This window comes from Cynocephalus volans, chromosome 11 (genome assembly GCF_027409185.1).
Source record: "Cynocephalus volans isolate mCynVol1 chromosome 11, mCynVol1.pri, whole genome shotgun sequence".
Classification (NCBI taxonomy): domain Eukaryota; kingdom Metazoa; phylum Chordata; class Mammalia; order Dermoptera; family Cynocephalidae; genus Cynocephalus; species Cynocephalus volans.
Window position 1 is genome coordinate 28,320,156 of NC_084470.1, and position 25,335 is coordinate 28,345,490.

The 25,335-nt window shown below is 39.1% G+C and overlaps 1 pseudogene; it reads right to left on the bottom strand.

The window, feature by feature from the left end:
• LOC134390046 (collagen alpha-4(VI) chain-like) overlaps positions 1-25,335 on the bottom strand; it is an 82,475-nt pseudogene that overhangs the window by 15,724 nt on the left and 41,416 nt on the right.

Consider the following 25,335-nt stretch of genomic DNA (forward strand, 5'->3'; position numbering starts at 1 on the left):
ACTAAGGTGGGGGAGGCTCTTGGCTTGGAAGGATGGGAGTAGAGGGGATGGAAGCAAGTGCTAGGGAGGAGGATTTGCCTTGGACAGAGGAAGAGCTAACTGGACCCTAAGGAGAGAGAATTAGAAACTGTCTGGCATGAAGTTGAGGTAAGGGCTTGGAAAACAAGGAGAGAAAACTGGAAAAGTGGGGGAAGGAGACAGAAGGAGAGAGTAGCCATGTAACTTCTGACTGACATCAGCAGCTTGAGTCCAGTTTCTGCTCCTGCCAGTTGGCATGGTCCCACCAAAGACTGCCATGAAGCAGCCGACTCTTCCTGGACTCCCCAGCAAACGTTAGGGGTTAGCAATGGGTTGTGGGTATGGCAGAGTGGAACTTAGGAACCGGCCATATCAGAATGCAAATTCCAGGACTACATAGCTTAGGACAAATCACTTCACCTCCAACCTTCACTTATCCCATATGGGAAATGTAGATTACCATTGTTAACTTGTAGGATGGTTATAAGGAATGGACAAACACTCCCCAAACTTTAACATTTATGTAAGCCGTCTGGGGATCCTGTTATAAATGCAGATCCTGATTGATGACATGGCGAGGCAGAGTTTGAAATTTAGGATTTCTCACATGCTGGGTGCTGCTGCTGCTGCTCATCCCTGGACCACATTTTGGGTAGTGAGAGGCTAAGATGATGGGGCATGGAAAGCATGCAGCATGGTGGCTGGAACTTCATAGGTGCACACTAAGTGGAAGCTATCAGATTTAATAAATAGTTACTGGGCAAAGGGTGCTCTTAAAGACCTCAAGAAGATGGTAATATAATGACCTGCATTGAGTGTTCACGTAGAAAGTGTCAGATGTTCCTATTGTCACTACCTCTTATAATTCTCATGACAAACTTGTGAGTTTATCGCCATCTCACAGCAGAATAAATTGAAGCCCCAGTGCCAAATAACATGCCCAGATTACATAAGAGACAAAGCAAGGGTATGAAGCCTCATTGCCCAATTCCTTCCCTCTTTGAGTAGGTTGCTGGTCCTGGCCTCAGGGCATTAACAATCTAATGTATAATACAGCAGCCACAGGCCTTTTAATACAGCAGCCACAGGCCTTAGCAGCAGGTCATCTGTGGCTGAAAGGGCCCGTCTGGATTACCCAGCACTTCCCTTCTTCAAAATGGAATACTACTCTACCATAAAAAAGAATGAAATCCTTCCATTCATAGCAACGTGGATGAACTTCGAGAAAATAATGTTAAGTGAAATAAGCCAGGCACAGAAAGAGAAATACTGCATGTCCTCACTCAAAAGTGGGAGCTAAAAGAAAGAAAAAAAGAAGGAAGGAAGGAAGGAAGGAACAATCATAATAATACATTGAACTTTTTAAAAAAGGGAATAGAACTGTGGTTATTAGAGGTGGGAAAGGAGGAGGAGGAGGTGGGTAGCAAGATTAGTTAAGCATCACAAAGATTGATTATGTTTTGTAAACATGAGTTTATTAATTATCCTGATCTGATCACCACATATTGTACACATGTATTGATATTCGATTCTGTACTCCACAAGTATGTATAATCAATTACGTTTCAATAAAAAAAAAAAAACTGTCAAAAGAAAAAAAGAATGTCCTTCTGCAACTTCTCTGAATTCTAAGATTATACCAAAATTAAAAATTACTCAAAAAGTTTCTTTGGCCTTCCACTAGATGTTTTCATCTTATCAGGCTGATTTTTCTTTTTTTCTTAGAATTCCATTCCTTTTTTTTTTTTTTTTTTTTTTAAGCAATACACAGGAATAGAAATAGGGCCAGTATTGTCATAAAAATAAAATACATTAATACAGGCAAAGAGCTTAGAACTTCTAAAGTCTCTTTTCCTGTTTTTGACTTTTGAATTCAAAACCCCATTGTTAATGAGGACTCCAAACCTTGAGCAAATTATTGAACTTCTTGGTGTCTCAGTTTCATCATCTGAAAAATGTGCTTATAATAATACTTATCTCATTTGATTGTTATGAGGATTAAATGAATCAATAAGATCTTAGAATAGTTTCTGAATCAATAAACATGAGCTTTTTCCTAGGCATTGGTTCAAGGAAACACATGCTAGACTTTTAATAAAGAAAAATGAAATTTAAAACCTGGCACACAAATTGCATTTTCCCTGTAACCTCTTCTTTTAAACTTTTAAAAATGGGTCTATTGAAGTCTTATGTTTTGAGACACAGGCGAGTGCACAGTTCTTAACAGTGGGATTAGGTGCAGATAGTCCAAAGCTGTAATGCAGTTTTATTTAGGACCGAGACAACTCAATGGATGGTTTTAGAAATCCTTTCAATAGGTACCACAGCCTCTGGGCATGTTGAAATGAAGTAAGAAGTTGGGACATCTGTCTATATAATCATTTCAAATTGGACAACCATCATTTTCCAAGAAAGCATGTAGTGGTGGTCTGAAAATCAAAATAGCATAGAGGCGAAGAGCCCTACACGTAGTCAAAGAGAGCCTGCAGCAGAGAATTCAGAAGAAAAGTCACAAAAGAGCCCCATCCTCTTAAGGCCAAGGCACAGAGCAGGGAAGTTAAAGGCTGTAATGTGCCCAGTTGTGAAGAATGAAGATTTTCTGAAAAGCCCTGAGAATGGGATTGTCATTTTTACAGTTTCTCTCCTTACTGATGTCATCAGAAAATGAGGTCTATTATACATGAGCTGGCAAGCACCATTTAACATCCTTTTTAAACTGTTAAATTTAGAGAACACAGAGTTGTCCCCCAGCATCTTTGGGCAAGAATATGTCCAAGAAATGCAGTGGAGAACAGATAGAAATAACAGAATTATATTCAAGCTGGCAAGTTATTCTCACTCTTACATCCTTTTACTCAGAACCTAAAGCAGCTAAGAGGACAAGAGCATCGTGGCAAAGAATTGTCTGTATATAAGATCCAAACGCTGCCTGCCCAGGATCCCCTCCCAGAGAGCGGCACTGATGAGCATTTGCAGGGATGGGATTGCACCCCAGGTGTCACTCTCCACATGCTGGGGAGACACCTTCCTGAGAAATAGATACCTTGATTATTACACCTAGAAAGGAGCCTAGATAACATCTAGTTACAACCTTCTCTCCATTTTTGAGCTGAGCAAAATGAGACCCTGAAAGGTAAAGAAACTTGTCCAAACACACCTCATTATGGATGAAAAAGCCAAAGGCAAACGCTACATCTCTAATTTAAATTGCTATTTGTTTATACCCTGCCTTTATTAATTCATTCAAAAGTGACTGAGAATACCCACCAACTGGGCCCTGTGCACACAGCCAGCTAGGCAAGAGTGAACAAGGAAACCACTCTCTGCATTTGAACTTTGTTTCTCAACCCAAGATATTTCCCATTCTTCCCACCAGTTTACAAGCTGTCACAAGTTGATCTATTGATCCTTAGAAGCATATTCACAGCTGTGTCAACAAAATCTCTCACCCACCACTTCTGCTGCACACTCGGCCTTCAGGGAAAATTAGCCTGGCACAGCTGAGTTCATTATTAAGGTGAACCACATGACCTTCCATTTTTGCAGGTCAAAAGTGGTAAAATATTGGCAATGTCCCATGGTTCAACTTAACATGCATAAGCATCCTGGAATCTCTTAGGAAGAGAATCACCCTTCATTTTGATAAATCATCCAGATATCCCACGAGAATGTGTGGCATGGGTTTCAGTTGGAAAAGTAAAGTCTGAAGAATAGATAAATGGATAGATCGCTGTGTGTATATATGATGGAATACTGCATAGTAGTAACAAAGAACAAATGATCAGTAAAAACAATAGGGATGAACAAGAGGAACAGACATTATGCTCACTGGAAGAACCAGATACAAAAGAGTACGTGCTGCATGAGTCAGTTTGCATGACAGTCCAGAACAGGCAAAAACCATGTGACTGTGATAGAAATCAGAAGAGCAGTCACCCTGGGGAATGTATGGTTTGGAAAGGGACATGAGGAAAACTTAAAGGACGCTGAAAGTATTCTATATCTTGAACCACATCTTGGTCACAGAGGTCTAAACATATATAAAAATCCATCTATCTGTACACTTAAAATAATCACCCTTTTTCCACTTTGTTATATGGGTCTGTGTGTAACATCCTAATAAAAAAAAAAGGAAGAAAATTACAGACGATGGCCCCCAAAAATACAGTTTAGCATAGTGGTTAAGCACAACCTCTGAAGGCAGACAATATCGGTCTGCTGCTAACTAGCTATTTGACCGTCAATGATATACTTAACCTCTCTAAGCCTTGGTTTTCTTATCCCTGAAGTGGAAGTAAAAAATAACACCTACCTTACAGAGTTCTGGGGATCATTAAATAAAATAATGTTTATGAGGCTCATAGAACAAAAGTTCTCAAGATTGGCCATTTGGTAAATGATCTGCATAGACATTTCTCAAAAGAAGACATATAAGTGGCCAACAGATATATGGAAAAATGCTCAATACCACTAACAATTAGGAAAATGTATATAATAACCACAATAAGATATCATCTCACCCCACTTAAGATGGTTATTATCAAAAAGACAAAAAAATAAGATGCTGGTGAGGAGCAGCAAGGGGAACCCTTCTACACTGTTGGTGGAACACTAAATTAGTACAGCCACTATGGAAAACAATAAGAAAGTTCCTCAAAAAACTAAAAACAGAACTACTAGATGATCCAGCCATCCCACTGCTGGGTATATATCCAAAAGAAAAAAATCAGCATATTGAAGAGATATCTGCACCCCATGTTTATTCACAATAGCCAAGATGTGAAATCAACCTAACTGTCCATCAAGAGATTAATGGGTAAAGAAAATGTAGTGTATATATACAATGGAATATTATTCAGGCATAAAAAGGAAAAGAAATCCTGTCTTTTGCAGCAATATGGATGAGCCTGGAGAACATTATGTTAAGTGAAATAAACCAAGCACAGAAAGACAAGCATAGCGTGTTCTCACTCACATGTGGAAGCTAAGAAAAGGTTGATCTCGTGGAGGTTGAGAGTAGAATAGTGTGTCACTCTGTTTTCATGTTGCTATAACAGAATACCTGAGACTGGGTAACTTATAAAGAACAGAGGTTTATTTGGCTTATGATTCTGGGACAGCTGCCTCTGGCACAGGCCTCAGGCTGTTTCTACTCATGGCAGAAAGCAGCAGGCAGCCGGTAGGTACAGGTGGATCACATGGTGAGAGGAACCAGGAGAGAGAGAGAGAAAAGGGAGATGCCAGGGTCCTTTTAAACAACCAGCTCTCATGGGAAATAATAGAGCGAGATCTCACTCACTACCCCCACCCTCCAGGGAGAGCATTAATCCATTCATGAGGGATCTGCCCTCATGGCTTAAACAGCTCCCAACATTACCACACTGGGGATCAGATGTCCACTGCAGTGAGCTCCAGTGTGGCTGTGCTAATGGAAGCTGCGTCATAGACCAGCCCACCTAGAAAGATACAGCCGCCTTCCTCATGAGAAGGCCCAAGCACACACGTTTAAATACAGGTCTCACAAATCTCATGGTGACTCCAAGATTCCTGCTGCTAGAGGACTGTTTCAGAGGAATTTTCCTGACAGCCTACAGGAGTGCAGACTTCCCCTTGTAGTCTGTTTTGGTGTTGTAGGAACTAATGGCCACTCGGGCACTCACTGTGCAGTTGCTTTATTTCCATCTTCAACAACAGAGATAATAAAATGTGTCTCATCCTCTCAAAATCCAACTGGGAGACATCGTTTGACATGTCCAAGGCGAAGACCAGTACAGTCAGGAACACTGGACATTTGGAAATACTTTGACACAACACATACAAATTTAAGATTTTCTGTAATGCATCTAAATGGGTGAGGATTTAAGAGGGTGAGAAGAAATATTATTTACCTGTTGAACAAGCTGAAAGGGAAATTATTTTGGAAAGAAAGGAAGACATTGTTAGTTTATGTACACAGTGGCACCTTTTCCATGTGCATGCTTCAATATGAAAAACCATCTCCACTGAGAAATTCAAGCCTGGCCTTCTCACACTCCTGCCTGAGTGTGGCAGAGACCTTTACTTGTTCCCCAATATTCACTCTCTCTTTTCAACTGGATATATGACTGCCTGGAGCAAAGACTACATTTCGCAGGGGGGAGCCATCTTGCTAAATTCTGGATAATAGAATAAGAAAAATGGTAGGTGCAACTTTGAAAAAGTATCCTCCTTTCCCTTCCTTTCTCTGCTGGCTGAAATGTAGATGGGATGGCTGAAGCTTGATAAACTTCTTGAATCATAAAGTGATTTGAGGATTAGCATACACCCCACACAGTCACACCATGGCAGAGCAAGAAAACATAAGCAGACTGCCTCTTCTAGGCTTTGATTTGAACAATACATTTGTACCACTGTCATGGAGGACTTAGGTCACATTCAACTGAACTTGAATCCAACTAACACACTGAGCTACACTGAAATTATATTTTTATATATGTATTATATACACATAGAGAAAACTATATATATAATATATGTCCATCATAAACTATATGTTATGTATTAATGTGTGTATACAAGTAATATATTTTCATGTAAAATGTTAGAAAAACAATGAATTAAAATCACCCTTACTTCATCATATATATGTACTCATGTATATAGATATATATATATAATTTGTTTCATTTTATTTTATAAAACTTGGAGCTAAACATATGTTTTATTCTGAATCTTTTTTCACTTAGTATATGATGAACTTGTATTTTATCCATCAATAAATTTAGAGCAATATCATCTATTTTACTATATAGATGCCCCATGATTTCTGCAACAAATATCCCTGTGCAATGAGTACACTTGTACACGTATCTGTGCATACTTGTCCAATTACAGCCCTATATAAATCTCTATAATTATGAATTTTGACATGCATGGTCCAATTGCTCTTCAGAAAAGTTGTACCAATATATATTCCCACCAGTAATGTGTCCTTTCATACATTTCCCAAATTTGGATAGGGATTTTTCTGTCGTTTTAAAATATTTCCAACATGAGAAGAAAAAAAAAAACTACCTCATTGATTTAATTTTGTTCTCTTTGACTTCTTGTAAGGTTGAACATTTGCATTTATTATTTACTTGCATTTTTCCTTTTCTGAATCCCTCATTTATGTCTTTCGTTGTTTTCAATATGAAAGGTTTTGTTGTCTTGTTTGTTTTACATTTAGGTTTAGCCATTATGAAATGTCTGTGCTTGTGATAAAAATGATTGACCCGCAGCAGTTTTTTATATGTAAGCATGATATAGTAAGGAACTTAGGTCCTTTGCTGGCCATTTGCTTATACTGCAAATCTTTTTTCCCATGTTTTTGTTTGCTTTTGACTTCATGATGCTCCTCAATGTAAAGGGGTTTAAACCTTTTAAATGGTCAACTCTGACATGCTTTTTCTTTGCGGTCAAGCTAATGATATTATTCTTTATAATTTCTAGGAAAAAGGATTCCAGAATCTCCCTGAATAGCAACTGAATAGGAATGAACAGAACATGGAAGGATTAGAGCAAGAAGGGCTGGATGATTGAGAAGAAAACCCAAACTTCCAGACTAAGCAATTTGCCAAATCAATGCCCTCTCCTTGTTGCCAGTAAGTGGAGAAGTGTATGTATTATAGGATGCAAATATCCTGGAATACACTGAAGACAGTAAATAAATTCCAACCTGGGAATAAGACAAAATGTTACTTAAAATTTGATGATTCATAGTTCCATTTTTAAAGCAGAATTGTAAATAAAATAGGACACATTTCTTTTTGCAGGGTCACCGTTGATCCCTCTTATTTAAATGAATGAGAAAAAAAAAAAGCCCCTTTTTCTTTTTTGATAAGCACCAAGATGGAGAAATGCAGATATACGACTATCATGGTATTTCATGGGGCACAACATTGTATGGTGGAATTTTCTTCTTTGTGGAGACGGCATGCCTTTCAACCACTTCATTTCTGAGACTACATTGAAAAAGATGACTTACCCATGGTGGAGGGACTGAGCCCAACATATTAATTTATGAGAGCCTCTCATGATGAACAAGACATCTTCCAAACCTCAGTCAAATCCTTAAATGACTTATGTCCCCAATCCATGATCCATCCCCACTTCATACCCCTGACTCCTTTTAAAAATTTCCCCGAACAGCTTAGGGCAGTTTTGTCTTGTGAAATCAATAATTTCACAAGGCTGTTAGAAATATGGGGAAAGATGTCTATTCAGCTCCTTTGCCCATTTTTTAATTGGGTCATTTACTTTTTTATTGTATAATTGCTTGAGTTCTATGTATATTCTGGATATTAGTCCCTTGCCGGATGCAGAGTTAGCAAAATCTTTCTCCCACTCAGTAGGCTGTCTTTTCACTCTGTTGATTGTTTCTTTTGCTGTGCAGAAACTTTTTAGTTTGGTAAAGTCCCATTTGTTTATTTTTTCTTTTGCTGCTTGTGCTTTCAGGCTCATGTTCATAAAGCCTGTGCCCTGACCTAACTGCTGAAGTATTTCACCTGTATTTTCCCTTAGTAATTTTACAGTTTCGGGAGCTGAATAGACATTTTTCAAAGGAAGACATACAAATGGCCAACAGATACATGAAAAAATGCTCAACATCACTAGTCATCAGGGAAATGCAAATTAAAACCTCATTGAGATACTACCTCACTCCAGTTAGACTGGCTATAATCAAAAAGATGGTGAATAACAAATGCTAGCAAGGGTGTGGAGAGAAGGGAACACTACTGCACTGTTGGTGGGACTGTAAATTAATACAACCACTTTGGAAAACAATTTGGAGGTTTCTTAAACAACTACAGATAGATCTTCCATATGGTCTAGCAATCCCTCTTCTGGGTATATATCCAGAGGAATGGAAATCATCATGTCAAAGAGATACCTGCACTCCATGTTCACCGCAGCTCTGTTTACAATAGCCAAGATATAGAACCAACCTAAATGTCCATCAATAGATGATTGGATAAGGAAACTGTGGTATATATACACGACAGAATACTACTCTGCCGTAAAAAAGAATAAAATACTCCCATTTGCAACAACATGGATGAACCTAAAGAAACTTACGTTGAGTGAAACAAGCAAAGCATAGAGGGATAAATACCACATGTGCTCACTCATATGTGGGAGCTAAGAGAAAAAGGAAGGAAGGAAAGAAAGACCACAGTAGTGCCATTATCCAACAGAGGGAGGGAACATTCTTAGGGCTACAAATTAGAGTGGAGGGGAAGAGGGGGAGGGGGAGGGAGGTTGGGGGATAATTGTGTGGGGACAAGGGGTACGAAAGTAATTTCTGGTAATGGGTATTTCCCCAGTTTGAATCTGGCCCTCACATCATGGGCAAAAGGGGGGACAATCGGCTTTGTATCTCATAAATATTCGAAATAAATAAATAAATTTTTTTTAAAAAAAGAAAGATGGGAAAAGACCATGCAAAGGAAAAAGTATTTAATTTGAAGAATATTTCTCTTCATGCTTGTGACTTAGAAATGTCACATGGATGTTGTCAGTGCCTATTTGAAGCCTTTTAATCTACAACATAAAAGCCAAAAATTGTTAGAGCAGATGAAACTAACCAACAATTATATTTGTGGCTTCAATGGATATTTTTAAACATTTAAAAGATTTTATGTACAATATAGTGCCCATATGACTGGAGATATGTAGATAAGGGGTACCCATTTTTTTAATCTGTCTCACAAGGCAATGGAATCAAACCTGATTTTGAAAAAGTTTAAATCCCGGAAATCTCAGCAGAGAATTCAGGGAACTGCTTTCAATTCTTGGATCTCTGTATCAGCAATTCCTGCCAAGACTGCCTTAGAATGCCTGCCTAACACCTCCCTAGTAATTCTCCTTCTTTCCTCTGACCCTTTCTCTCTGTCCTGTTCTTCTTCTGACCCCGAGACCCCATCATTTCTTGCCCCTCAGTTGCCTTCACATGCCTTGCCTCCATCCCCCACCCTCTGCTTAGTAGTATTTTTGTACTTAGTAGATGAAAAACCCTCCTAACTTTGGAGGTTGTTTTCATGTGTGCCATGACACACAAAAGCCTGTACTATACCGTGTGTTGGTTTATAAATACTTTATAAGCAATTTTTGAGCTTTACAAAAGGACATATTGCAGAAAGGTAGTATCGTTAAAGTCTTTCATGTCACCTACTGTTAAAAACATCCAGATCCCTTGCTGGATTTAAAGTATTATTTTACAATTTTTATTTGACTTGGTTATAATATTTCAGAGTAAAGTCTATAAACTTAAAGTACTAACAGAATTTGTAAGAGGAGAAACTAAAGAATCTTTAAGATTAACAGAATTCTATTTCGTGAAAGTGGAAAGCTTTGCATTCTCAAAAGAATAAAGTTTAGATATAAAATCTTCACCTACCATCCTATCTACCAAATCTTTGGGGCCCTTGATGCCTTGAGAAGAACAGAAACTTGGGTTTAAAATGCAAGATTCTGATTAAAATGCAACACATTTTTCTGCAGTGTTGGCAAGAGATTCTGAGAACATTCACCACAGTACATAGGTCACCTCTGCCCCTCACTCCTGGCCCTGGAGTTCTGTCTGATCCCTTAAGAAAGAAGGCCAGAATGCCTAAGAGGTGTATCCCAGATCTTGAAGTCCAGGAGGCCTAAATAGATGGTACATAACAACTCTTAAGAGACCAAGTCATTTTGAAACCAAGCCACAATTTAGTAAAAGTCATTCACAATCCCAGGACCATTCATAGACAGTTCTAAAGTCAGCCCCAGTCCCTGCCTTATCCCTTCTCTTTGGGCCACCCATCATCACCCATATCTGCCCTAATACTGAACAAGTCTTCCCCAGAACCTTTTAGATTAGAGCTGCCTGGCTCCAGCCACTCTGGGAATCTAGAGATCTTTGTTTTTATTCAGACTCTACAAGTAATAATTTATAACTTCGAGCAGGTCAATATGACCTTCTCACCCTCAGTTTCCTCATCTGTAAAATGTGCATGAATGGTCCTTCTTCCTCTAAGATTTTTGACTCTCTGACTTTGTCGCACCTCTCCAGTAAACCCTAAATGGCGTGAAACCACCAGGTTCAACCCACAGCTGATTTCCCATGCCATCTCTCATGGAATGACAGCCTGGCCTCCTAGGACAAAGCATGGGTCAGAATGAGAGTAGCCTCAAAGTCTTCCCTTTCATACCAAATGACCTTACAGGGGATTTTTAAATATTTGTGGACTTGCAGCATTGTTAGTTCAGTTAAGATTGTATAAACGTCATGTCTTGTTAGGATGTTCTGGTTTCTGCATTAAAGTTGTTGATCATCTTGTTTACATTGATAAACTCACTCTTTGGTGAGTTTTACATATTGTTTTATGTATTTAGACAGATTCATAAATCTCCAGCCCCTCCAATATGTTTGCCATGTTCAAGTAAAAAATATATATTGAATAAATATATTATGTAAGGACTTGAAGCTAATGTCCTCTAAAGCAAATTCAGCCCATTCTCTATACAGATCCTCTTTTGTGTCCCAAATGTTCATTTCTTCTCTAGAGATGCCTCTTATAAAATCCTTATTCGTTTTAATACAAACGTAGAAAATAAAATAAAGGAGAAGTATACATGTTATCATTGGTCCTGGTGGGCCTTGGTCACCTGGAGTTCCAACAAGTCCAAGAAAGCAAGCACTACCCTAAAAATGACCAAACCAAAGAAATAAGCTTCTCTCTTGATTACAACATGATTATAACCATCAGACCCACTTTGAGATACCAAGAGGTCATTATACCTAAGGCCAGTGAATCTGCTATTGACCCACTGGTCTATGAACTGTGTACCCACGGAGTGAGACATGGAGACCAGAAGGGGGGTCTCTTTATGGGAACCATCCAAATTTCTCCTTATATACCTAACCCCAGCCATGCACATATGTGCATATACACATAAAAACACACTTCCAGACAGGGCCTTAAAGGATGACTCAATACTCAGTTGTGTCTCAGGATCGTATAATATAAAGAATGCAGGAAGTCTGCATTGAGGAAAATCAGGAGAAAGGAAAAATTCCTCTACCACCATCTGGTCCTCAGTGTCTCAGAAAAGGCACATGGTGGCCATAGACTCACTTCCCGTTTTCCACATATTTGAAATGACACAGCATTATCTGGATATAGTTGACGCTTTATCTTTTTTTATTTGAAACGAGAAATATAAGTTAGCTGATCAGGGCAACCATAACCAGCAGCAAGCCAGGTTAGATGTAGACTGAATTTTTCTTTATGTCCTTGCCAAAGTCTGAAAATACCAATTATTGAGTGCCTGGAAAATATGCATTCTCTTTCCCTTCCTCTTTTCCGTACTAGACACTAGTCCATGTCATTTTTCTAGAAGGCCTTGGTCTCTACTATCTATCAGCTAAACACTACCAAGGTGTTCGATATCCACAAGGTTACTCTTTCCAAAAAGAGCTGCCAGTGTTGTTGCTCCCCAAGACTGAATCTTCAGAACCTGAAGAAATGGATTTTTAATGGGACACTCTCTACAGCATAGTAGATTCAAAGTCCACCAAGATAGCAGCCACATTCTTGAGAATTTAGTCCTAAAATAGCGAGGGGAAAGTTAAGCTTTGGAAGAATCCTAAAGTAACAATAATGTTTGCTCTACAGCCAAGACAATACCCTTCCAAATGATGTCCAGACTTAATCAAAGACAGAAGTGCCTTGTTTTTAAAAGGTCGATATTGCGTAACTGAAACTCCAACTTAAATTTCCTATTGTTCCTGTTTAATAAACTGCATTTGCATTCAGAAGATAAATGAGAGTAGGATTCGGTGGGGAGTGGGGTAGCCCCAGGAAGGTGTGGAATGTACATTCACTGAGGAGAAATGGGCTCCTCGCTAAGAAGTCCACTAACCCAGTGGAAATCGCTCCTGTGAGATGTGGTCTTCTACACATCTTGAGAAGTTCGTTTGTTTCTTACTCTCTTTCCTCTGATTCCCTTCGGCCCCTTCTCTCCTCGGTGGCGTGTGTCACCATCTTCTCCCTTAACAGAAACAAAAGCAGAACTTTGAATGTGAAGAAAAATAAGTGTAAACAAATAACACATGCTGCATACCAGCTGCCAGGCCCAGAAGATGTCTTCTCACTTGTGTACCAAGATAGCCAGGGAATCCAAGTTCGCCCTAGTGTCAGAAATGAGAAAAGGTCTTGTTTAGTTTCATGTGATTAACTGTTTCCTTGACATTCCTGAGGGAAAAGAAAGAAACTATAATTTTGAGGAAATAGACTCAAAATAAGTGCCAGGGAAAACAGCTATGGCAACTGTTCATATCTTGAGATGCTCTCATGTGGCCATATTTTATTTCTCTAACTCAGCATGAAACAACTTGTAAATGATTTTTACAAAACTCCTCCTTAATATATTGTGTAATGGAACTTCCTTCTTAGGCATTTTTCTCTCTCAGTTTGAGTAACCTAAGGTTTGATCTAATGGAAACCAAGGGAGAGGGCGCCAAATCAAATGTTGGGAAGCAGGTGCTCATTGTCAGAACCAAGGGCATACAACAATCACTTTTTCAACAAATATTTATTTAGCATCTACTATGTACCAAGCACTTCTCTAGGCACTAAGAATTCAGCAGTGAACAGAGCAAAAACCCTGCTGTCGTGGAACTTACCTGCTAGTGAGGAAGAGAGTGAATACAGAAGTATATAACATGACAGGGAGAGAGAAATGCTATTCCAGAAAGGATATTAAGGAATAAAGAATTACATGTGTTGGGGGTTGTGGGGGGCAGCAGGTATTTTATATAAGGTGGTCAGTCAAATCCTTTTTGTAAAGGTAGCATTTGGGCAAAGACCAACATGAATTGAGAAAGTAAGCCAAGCAGATATTTGGAGAAGAGTGTCCAAGCAGAGGGAAGATTACGTGAAAAACAGAAAAAAAACAAAAAACGAAAAACCCTGAGTGAGGCAAGAGAAAGTGCGCTGTCGTGTTTGAGGCAAGAATAGAATGGGGGGAGGGAAAGGAGATGAAGTCAAAGAGTTGACAGAGAGGCTGTATTGTGTAGAGTCTTGCAGGCCAGGTTAACAGTGGGCTTTATTCTGAGTGACATGGGGAGCCACAGCAGGGCTCTGTAAAGTAGTGGCATGATCTGATGGTTTTTAAAGCTGTTTCTGTGTGCCACATGGAGAACTAACTGAATGAGGCAAGGGCAGAAGCAGGGAGACCAGTTGGGGGGGTTATAACAGTAATCCAGGTGGAAAATCAGGTTGGCTTGGCCCAGAGGGTGTCAGTGTAGTGGTGAGAAATGATGAAATGCTGGATAGAGTTTGCAGATAAACTCACCATTATTTGTTGATGGATTAAATGTAGGGGATGAGAAAAAAAGACTTATCAAAGATGGCTGCAAGTCTGTATGCTGAACAAGTGGAAGGATGGAGTCTTCACTCCCTGAGATGGGGAAGGCTGGAGGCAGGGCGGGTTGTCAAAGGAGTCAGTTTCCACTGACTGGATGTTTGATTATGTTAAGGAATTATTGTTCGTTCTTAGGTGTGAGAATGGTATTGTGGTTATATTTTTAAAAGGATCTTTTAAAGATGCACCTGAAATATTGATGCATGAAATATAAGATATCTAGGATTTGCTTCAAAATAATTGGCATGGGGGAGATGAAGTGAGTGGGCCTATAAATAAGACAAGACAAATTTGGCCAAGGGTTTTTCACTGTTGAAGTTAGGTGATGGGTACACGGAGGTGGGGCAAGGGAATAGGTATCATTACACTAGTCTCTCCACTTTTATATATGCTTGAATTTTTCTACAATAAAAGCTTAATATACAAAAGAAAAAGAAGAAAATTGTTGTGGACATGCCAATTTTAAGTTAACTATTAGTGACCAAGTGGAAACATTATTGGAGTTTAGGATATTGGTCCAAGCTGGAGAAATGAACTGGACATCACAGGACAGATGGTACTTGATGCCATGGGACTGGATTTCCTGAGGAATGTCAGCTGAGAGGTGGGTAAAGAGAGAGAGAAGTCTGAGAATAGAGCCCCAGGTCTTTCAGGGCTTAGAGATCAAGAGCATTTAGAGGGTCCAGCAAAGGTACTGAGAAAGAGCAGCCAGCAAAAACCAGGAAAGTGGGATGTGCTGGAGGTTGAGCGAGGAAGGGCTCAAGAGCAAGCCCATGACCATCTCTGTCAGTTGCTGCTGAGAGATGGGGTACAACGAGGGCAGAGAACTGACCACTGGATTTAGCAGCATGGAGTTTACCTTGACTAAAGCAGTTGCAGTTAAGTAAGGAGGGTTGAGGAGTGAAAGCTCACTTGTCATCAATTAGAAAGAAAGTGAAGTTTCTCAGCCTCGGCCATACTGATATTTTGGACCTGATCGTTTTTGTTGTGAGGGGCTGTCCTGTGCATTCTAGGGTGTTAAACAGAATCTCTTGTTCCTAGTGAGGGTTTGGGGTTTTTGTTTTTCTTAAGGTGGTAGATATTCCTGCCTCTTTGCATGCTGATAGGAATATTGATGGAGACAGAAGAAAATTTGATGATGCAGAAGAGAAAGGTGACACCTTCAGGAACCAAAGCTTTGAGGAAGCGAAAGAAGGTAGAATCCAGCCTAGGAGACTACCCTCATATGATAAATGATCAGATTAGAAAGGGGATATGTGTTTAAAACTTTAAAAGACTATCATAGAAGGAAGTTTTTTGTATATTTTTAACCCCATCTGCAGCAAGGTTCTGTCTATCAGCAAGATGATACCGCAGTTACAGGAAGCCACATCACAAAGTGTACCCTGGGCTAAGCTTGCTTTCCTTGTAGAACTAAGTAACAATGGAAGAAGCTCAAACTGGTAAATCTCCAGGAACAGACAGACTTTGGAGAAAAAAATTGGGATAGAAGCAACGCAGTTTAGTGGTTAAATGCACAAGCTTTAAATCCCGACAAACCTGAATTTTTATTCCAGTTCCAACACTGGTTGTATGAGTGACCCTGGGAAGTTACTCAACCTCTCTAAACTTCAGTTTTCTCATCTGTGTAGTAGGGATAATACTATCATCTCCATGGTATGATTACTAGGAAGATTAATAAGATTATGCATGGAAAGTGCTTAGCACAATGCTAGAGAAAGTACTTAATAAATAATTGAACCCATACTCTTAAAAGTTTGTTACTCTGATTGGCTGTCTTATTTGTTGCTGTGGAAAAAGTGTTTCACTAAACATCTCTGTATTCCTAAAAGACTCAGATATTTGCAGAATATCTTTGTCAAACAGAAGAGGTTCATTGGCACCTCCCTTTTCAATAATATGTGGAAAGGAAAAATAAATCCCGAGACATCTTTGGATTCTCTATTTATATAAGGAGTTCGAGAATCTTTGACTGTTTAAATTCACAGCAGCTCTAGTGATTGTGTCATATTTGTAACCCCAAGTTTAACTCATCAAGCATATTATAATTTTATGTGAAAAAAGAACAAATAACAAACAAGAAATTCAACCAAGAGTCCAAAGCAGAGAAACTAAGCTAACAGGCTGCCCTTTTGGTCCTTGTCGACCCCGTGGGCCTCTTTCTCCTACATCACTGAGCTCTCCCTTTTATAATAAAGGGTAAAGATGAGGTTAATTTCTCCTTTGAGCCCATGCAATTTTGTTTCATTTTCCTTAGAAATTGTACAGTTACTCTTTTCAAGTCCCGCTAGCATCACCGTACAGTCTAAGGTACATATCTTCCTCTAGGCTTTGTTAAGCACAGATAACTAACAAGTATAGTAATGACATTGGTACTGAAAATTAGCAAAGCCAGGTATGCAGCACCAATTACATAATTTAATATTATTATGGCTTTTTTATGTGTGGGTGTGTGAATCTATATTTATGGTGAATCCATATGTGTATCCATTTATTGATATGTCTTTGCTGATATATGTGATCATGCGTGTGTGTGTCTGTCTGTGTGTCTGTCTGTCTGTCTTTATGTGTTACCTTCTCTGTATCCATCTATGGGCAGTCAATAGCATTACCAACCTCATCAGAAGCTTATGCTGGAAGTGATCATATAAGGAAAGATTTGTATGAGAAACCCAAGGGTGCCCCTAAGTTTCGATCAAGAAAGAGCATGTTCTCTGACTTTTACCTTCATTCCTTTTGTCCCAGCTTTTCCCTTTGAACCATTTGGCCTTGGAGGCCCAGGACTCCCCTGCAAAAACACCATAACCATAATCACCATGAGTGCCAGAAAGTTAACTATCTGACTCTTGTTATTGAAATGGTCTGAGACTGGTAATATGCTCTTGAATCATCTTGGAGATATAAGCTTAGCCTTTAAAGTTTCATGCAATTAGTTAATTTTATGCTTCACCATACAAAATGTATAACATACACATTTAATCTCTGGGTTGGGGGGTTTGGGGTGGGGGAGTTAGGTGTTCTGTGCCACATCTACCCACATACAGAAAACTGGAGGAATTATATTTATACCAGAGGAGAAAACATTCCGTGATTAAGAGATGGGAAGAAAAAGCCTGGACTTTTACCTGCTCCAAATACAAAATATTTTCAAATGCGATTAAAATAATACGATCAATTATGGGGCAGGATATTTTCTGACAAAGGGTTAGAATGAGGACAGAACCGTGGCTTTGACCATCTTGGAGCTGCTATTTTGAGTCTCCCAGTAGCGACTGACTCAAATCATGCTGCTCAGGTTTCTAAGCGATCTCAAATGCTCCCTTCCTCAGGAAGCCACTTTGACCATCTGCCTCGATCTGTCTGACCCTTCTATGAACCGCCAAGATATGAAGTGGAGAGTACAACAGGCACTAGACAGACCCTAGGTGGAGGCCAGTTAGGCCACTTGCTATCTGGATGACAAGTCATTTAATACCCTGAGCCTCGGTCACCTATCAAATTGGGATGGTAATGCTTCCTTACATATTTGTGAGAAGCAGATTAGTTATTTATACCCCTTTTATGGTATTATTATTTTATCTTCTACTATTGGTAAATTGGAGCTGTGTTATGTATCCCTGAAGTTCAAACCCATATCTCACTGGTCACTATATTCCCACAATGTACCTAGAATAGAAGGAAGTACATAGCTGATGATCAATGTCTACTGCCTCAAATTAGCTTTCCTAGAAATTCCTGATACGTACAGATCTTAGAGCAGTGTAGCTTTATGCCATTGTTAATGAGAAACTGTGTAGTAGCTGTTAGTTTTTCAAACCTTTCTGAGCATCCTGTAAGCCTTTTTGTCCAAAAGTTCACAATAGTCCTTGCCTTCCTCTCGGTCCCTGGTCCAAAGATGAAAAATTAACATTCAACCAGTTTTTACAGAGCCGTTAATATTCCGTGTAACTACAAAATCACCTTGAATGCCTATGCAAGCACAAATTGAGGTGCCCTGACCCATCACAATCTCATTTATCAAACTTTAATCAGGTAGCATGTGCACTCTGGAGCATACCCAGCACTCCAGACTCACTCCATCTGAAGCACAAGGGTGTGAGTCCTCCACATATATATTTTCAGCAATGTCCCCAGTAGAATCTGATGAGCACTAAAATTTGAGAGCATTGCTTTTATATTCTAATTCACCAAATTAATTTTACACCCTAAAAAGGGGATGAGAGGGGCAAATACTGATCTTCTTTGACAAATCAGTCTTTTCCTTACACACACAAGGGCTAAGGACAAGAGACCATGTTTTCAATTTTATAAGAACCCAAGGTACATTTAAGTGAGTTAACCTCACTGATTGTATTGCTGGGGAGTTGCTCATTTTCTCTCCAATCTATTTTACTTTAATGGTTTTTGACATTTATTTTTTCTCCAGCTTTTCTGAGAAACACTTTTCTATTAGAAGCATTGATCATGACTTCTATTCTCCTAGGTGAGGTATTGACAATCATCTATTTAAATAGACCATCCTACCCACACCCCAATGGGAAGGTGAGAACTAAGGAGAGATTTTAGTGATTATCCTGCTCCTGGCTCCTGGCATGATTTGCTTTCCTTTTACCCAGCAGTATAATAAAGTGGGCATAGAGGGGAAGGTAGGGATACAACAGTGGCACAGGGGGTCCAAATTTGAATTAAGTCAGTGATTAAAAGGAAAAGGGGGGAAGATACATCTTTTAGTTGTTTCCCCCTTAGTTCAGAGACTATTTTCCATCATAAAATAAGTACAATTACTAATTACACTTTAATTACCCATTTCCTTCCTTATACCTTTGTTAAGAAAGAAGCAGAAACATTCTCAAATTATTATCTGACACAGGATTTTTAATTATGGAGACTGATTCAATATGCTAGTAAAATTTGCTGTTTTAAAGTTGTTCCATTTGAGGACACTTGAAAACAATTTTTCTTTTAAAAGAAGGATATATAAAGTGTTTCAGAAGGGTTTACAGAATAACAGATTTGGGCTATGCTTAGAGGATTCCAAAAGAACTAGTTGGAAGTTTAAATTTCCAGTTGGCACTGGAGAGTTAGCAAAGCCCCACTGGACTGAACTCCTTGAAGGCAAGACCCGTCTTAATGGTCTGAAGTTCCCAGACATATTAGCAGAATGTCCTGTGCATAATACTCACAAACACTTCACTGATTTTAACTGCCAAATTGGATATAACTTTAATGAATTAAATACTATTTGAATAATTTGAATACGCAGCTTCAGAGGCAGTAATTAAGAGCATAGATTTTATAATTAGACTGCATAAGTTTGAATCCCAACTTTATCACTTACTAGCTGTGTGACCTTGACCAATTTACCTAAATTCTCCATCCCCTCTCCATTTCTACCATGTAAAATAGGGATAATAAGACCTCCCCACACTGAAGGGTTAAGTGAGTTAATACAAGTGCTTAGGGCATTACCTCGGACATAGAGCTCAATAAACAGTAGCTATTGTGTAGAAGATGAGCTATACAATTTGCTTTGGGGAGGCCCTGGAAAGGAGGTACCAAAGGTCATTCTGATTTCCATTAAATTCCTATCAAACAACTGAAGTTAAAATTTTGAACAAATATCCTGTGGCATTAAAACCAAGTTCTCTGATACAACCTGTGAGCCTGGATACCAAGCTCTCCTTGGTAACCCCGTTCACTGGGTTCTCCACGCACACCTGTCAAAATGAATAAAACGTAGTGAGTTCACCAGGCATCTTTAGTGTTCCAAATGAAGGCAGCCTTCTCTGCAAGATGTCACTTGAAAGCCACAGGAGGAAGACCCAAACAAGATTTGACTGGTTGTGATCAATCCTCTCAGGAGATAGAGTTGGAGAGAGGAAATGGGGGCTGTTTCCCCTTATGTTGGGAAAATCCAAGACCAGATTGGTATTGCCTTCCCGGTCTTTGCATGTGTTCTTCCAATGCTCAGTTACTGATGGAAGCAAAAATACTTTTTTTAAATAGCCCAAACTCCCATTTTGCATAATAACTGGTGCCTAAGAGCGCAGTCCTTCCCTTTAAGGTATATGGACTAAATGCCCACTGCTATTAAAGGCTTTATCCCATGTAAGCAAACTCAGAATGTTGAACACAGCAACAAGCATGACGCTCTGGGACAAAGACACCCAAAGCACATGGAGAAATAACAGAAAACGGGCTTTAAAACCCTGCAGGTCCTGGAGTTCTGGTCAAGATGGAGGAATAGGTGGTCCTCAGCATCACTCACTCCCACAAATCTGTGGCTTCTGCCGGCTCCTGCTCCACGTGCTCAGTAGCTGGAGCCGTAAAGCAGCTGTGCCCTTCAGATGTAGTTACTTGGAGGTGGCAGGGGAGAAGAGGACTTCAGTGGCCTCCAGGACAGCAAGACCACTAACAGGGTTCCTGTGGACCCACGCAGGAGCGAGGAGCCAGAACAGCTGTAAAAGGGGAGCCATTCAGAGCCTGGTGAGTCATGGCAAGGGACCCGCTCAGGGCCCGTCCCACGGGAAGTGTTTGGAACATGGGCAGTGGGGGAGACAGGCCCACCGGGAGAACACTGGGACAGCCGATATGCCCCCAATCAGTGCAGGACCACGCAGAGGAGACTGGTCGGGAATGCCAGTGCCTCAGGGCCACCCAGGGACCCAAGTCATGGATAAGGGGACCAGACACCCTCCCACAACCAGGCACACCATGCCAGCACCTTGGTGCCCACCCAGGGACCCAAGGTCTGGATCTGGGGACCAGACACTCTCCACAACCAGGCACACCACCAGCACCAAGGAACATGCCAAAAACATCACCTCCATGTGGGTGACCCACCACAGACACCACAATAACCACGGCTGCCACAAAAGTAGCTGGACACCACAACAACCATGCAGATGGTCTGCCAGCCACTGGAGGGCATTGACACAAGGAGAGTCACCAGTAGAGACCAAAGAAGAGGATGTCTCTCTCCACAAAGCCCATTTCAGAGTGACAGAAGAAGCATCTGCTCTATGATAATATTGGAGGACCTGACCACACCTCTTAGCATTGGACAGATTCTTTCAGAAGAAGAGAAGAAATCTAGGGTAATTAGAGGGGGGAAGGCAGAGGGAGAGAGGGAGGGGAGAGATTGGACAAGGGGCATAAAGAATAATTATGATTCGTAACAATATATATGCTAGGAATATTGATTTGATCAACAATCTCAATATTGAACCCCAAAAATATGTATAATCAATTTTGATTCAATAAAAATTTTTTAAATTTAAAAATTTTTTTTTAAAAACTGCACTGGAAAGAATGTGCTGTGTATGCATAGACAACTACATGCACAGACACATATTAGACGTCCACATATAAACACATAAATACATGCAGAGCCTTCATAAAGCCCTTGTGATTGCTATTTTCTTCCCCTTGTGCATTTTGAAGTTCAATAACTTAGTTTGGAATTATGGTAAAAATAGCTATGCAGAAGTTCAGAAGTGAATTCATTAAACTCCAGAAAAACCATATTATGGAGTTACAACATTCATTGTAGGTCCTGTTACAAATTACACAAATGGCTGCCATAGACAAGACAATAATGAATAACTTGCATTATGGAATTAAAGCCCATATCACTTTTCAGAAGATAATTTCTTTTGACTTTATATAATATATATCCATTGCTTTTGTCATACCTACAACCCAAGCTATTAAACTTTAAAAAACTATAGCAGGGCATTATGAAGTACCTGTGTATCTTTGTGTATGAGAATATCCTAATATCACAGTCAAATTTAAAAGCAAATAAAGGTTTGACAACTTAAAAAAAAAATGCTACAGGTCCTTACAGCAGTAAGCTAACTCTCTAGGCAAAAGGTAAATTGTTAAAATGACTCATTCAATAACTGATTTAATTCCCCCCCAAATTAATATTTTCATTTCTACAGAGAAAATATATTTTCCACAATTGAGGACAATACCCATTTTGCAAATTATTCTTCCTTCTTTTTCATGTTGCATGCATTTTGACCGATTATTTATGAATATGCTAAGAGCAAAAACCTCAAACTCAGAATTATTCAATATGTTGATTAATTACTTGTTCTCTTAAGTGTTTAAAACTATTCAGATAAGTGGGAAGCACTTTTATTAATCATTACTCTTATTATTTCTGCTTTTCAAGAGTTGATTTCTAGATTTATAAATATGAACAAAGTTTTAAAAGGAAAATAGCTGGAATTTTGAACCAGGTTGTTAAATACTGTCTAATTTGCATAAGACATTCATGGCATTCATAGAGCAACACTCATGAAAATGATGTGGCGACATATAGCAAAGTTCAGACTCTTTTAATATAACTCCACTCGTGTATATTTATATTAAGGAAATAATTTCAGCAAAACAAAAGCAAGAGCAAAACACAAAAAACCCTATAATACAGTTCTTCTTTACATCATTGACCATGATATCTAACAAAATAGAAACTACCTAAATGCCTAGCATAAGGATAAGTAAATCATGGTATTTCAAATAGAGTAAAATATAATGTATTGAAAAGATAATAGGAAGATTTGAAAACACATAAAAGCAGAATATAAAATAGGATGTACATCATGATAACCCTTTATTATTTATACAAGTAAAATATATACACAAACATGAAAATAATTGCAGAAGAATGGTGGGTTGATGGATATTTTAAAAATTAATGAATTCTTAATTTTATCATAAACAACAAATTTAAACTTTTGCAGTACTGCCAAAAAATCTATGCAATCTATTTGACATAAATACAATATTTTCCATAAATAAAATTTTCTTTAGAATTCCACTTTATTATGCATCTTGCAAAAGCCAGCAGATCTAATTTTATAAATAGTAATCAACTATATTTTCCTAAGGTCTAAAGAATGCTGTAATTTGGAGTTCAGCCCCTCTGTAAGCTGTGTTCTTCCAGTAAGACTGGCTGATCTTTAGCAAGTTACGTACTCAGAACATAAATGGGTCTATATGACCAGAGCTCCAACACTGGGTTAACTAGCAATTCATTTTCTAGTTACCCTGAAGCCTGTAAATAGTTATGATGTTATCTCTTACTAAAAAAATCAAAACCTGACTAGGAATAAGAGCCAACCACTAATAGGGAGTCATCAAGATTACGTGTACCAAAAAGAGAAGCTTCCAATTAAATATGGCAGTTTGCACATGTTTGTCTGCTCCTGGGATGAGAGGATGCTCCAAAATCTGTCCCAATAAAACAACAGTGCAGAGGCCAAGAGAGCGATCAGTTTGGGTTAGAGTTGGGAGGACAGAAGGCCCAGGAGGGATGACTCCAAGAAAAACAACCCTCACATGTTTGGACTGGAAGGTTATCAGTTCTGCCAAAGAGCTTTGTTATTAATTAGTAGTAGGTCACATAGAACACAGAACAAATGGGGAAAAGGATGACTCGAAGAAAACAGAAGAAATAAAGCTGTAAATAATATTTACCTAGTCATCATGTGAACAATGAATTGATTTGACCAAAGGTGGAGAAAACTAGTGCATTGCAAGAATGAGTTGGGAGGAAGTGTGTGGAGAAAGAGGTGGACAGGGTCAAAAACTTAAATCTTCATCCCCCATAATAAGAAATCAATAGGAAACTGAGATAAGTCAATTTCTGACTTTTCCTCCGTCCCTAATTACAAGAATGTTGGAAAAATAATCCCAGCAAAGCATGAAAAGACAATGTTAGAGAGAAACCCACATAATAAACTTAACTCTCATCTTGTACAAAATTTTTCAAAGAGCATCATGATCTCTGGAATCAGACAATGGATTTGAACCCTGTCTCTACCAATTATTAGCAATGGGGCCTCTGACAGGCTGCTTCTTTTTATTAAGCTTATATTTCCTCTCATTCCAGAAAAAGTAACCAGTGACGCTCAAAACTCGTGGGGGCTTATAGGAGAGTTCACATGAGATTACATAAATAAATAGCTAGTGCAGTGCCTGGTACTAGATAAATGCTTAGTAAAATAGGATTCCCCACAGAGATATACCCACATCCCATCATCAAACCACACCATTTTTCCCTTTGGAAATTGCAGGGGCTCACCTCTTTTCCTTCCTCTAGTGACTATGAGATTGCCTTATGCACCCATAGGAAGTCCTACTTCTTCAAATGGAAAAATTGTTATATCAGAGGTGACAGCCCTTCTCTAAATATTAGCTTCTTTTCGATCTAAATGAAATTTTATGGCAGGTTAGGGAGGGGCAGAGAACCATGTAAACTTTCCCTTCTTCATAAAAAAGATCTCCATGGAAACTTCCCACTGATACTCATGCAACCTCAGACAACCCAACCAGACTCCCCTTAACCCCTGAGAGAATTATTTAAAGTAACCATATATGTGAAACAAATAGCAACTCTTTCCAGAAAGCACTGACCTTCAACCCTGGCAGACCTCATTTTCCTCTCGATTCCTAAGAATAGAAGGAAAGCAGAGACTTTAGAGATTGAAACAAACCAATTTTCGTCCTAGCCTACCTTCCTCATCCACAAAGGCAGAAGAAATACATCCAACCTGCAGTTATATCTCCTTGAGGGCCCACATTTCCAGCTTCCCCCTGAGTTCCATCGAAACCAGAACTTCCCTGAAAAGTAAGAGATAGAGGAAAGGTCACTTTAGATGTCATCCACTTCTGGATTTATTCTCTAGACCTGTGCGGTCCAATTTGAATCAACTAAAATGAAATAAAATAAAAATCTTAGCTCCTCAGTTACACTGGCCACATTCCAAGTGTTCAATAATTACATGTGGTTAGTGGCTACCATGTTAGATAGCACAGATACAGAATACTTCCCTGATCTCAGAAAGTTCTATTGGTCAATACTCCTCAAAAAACAAA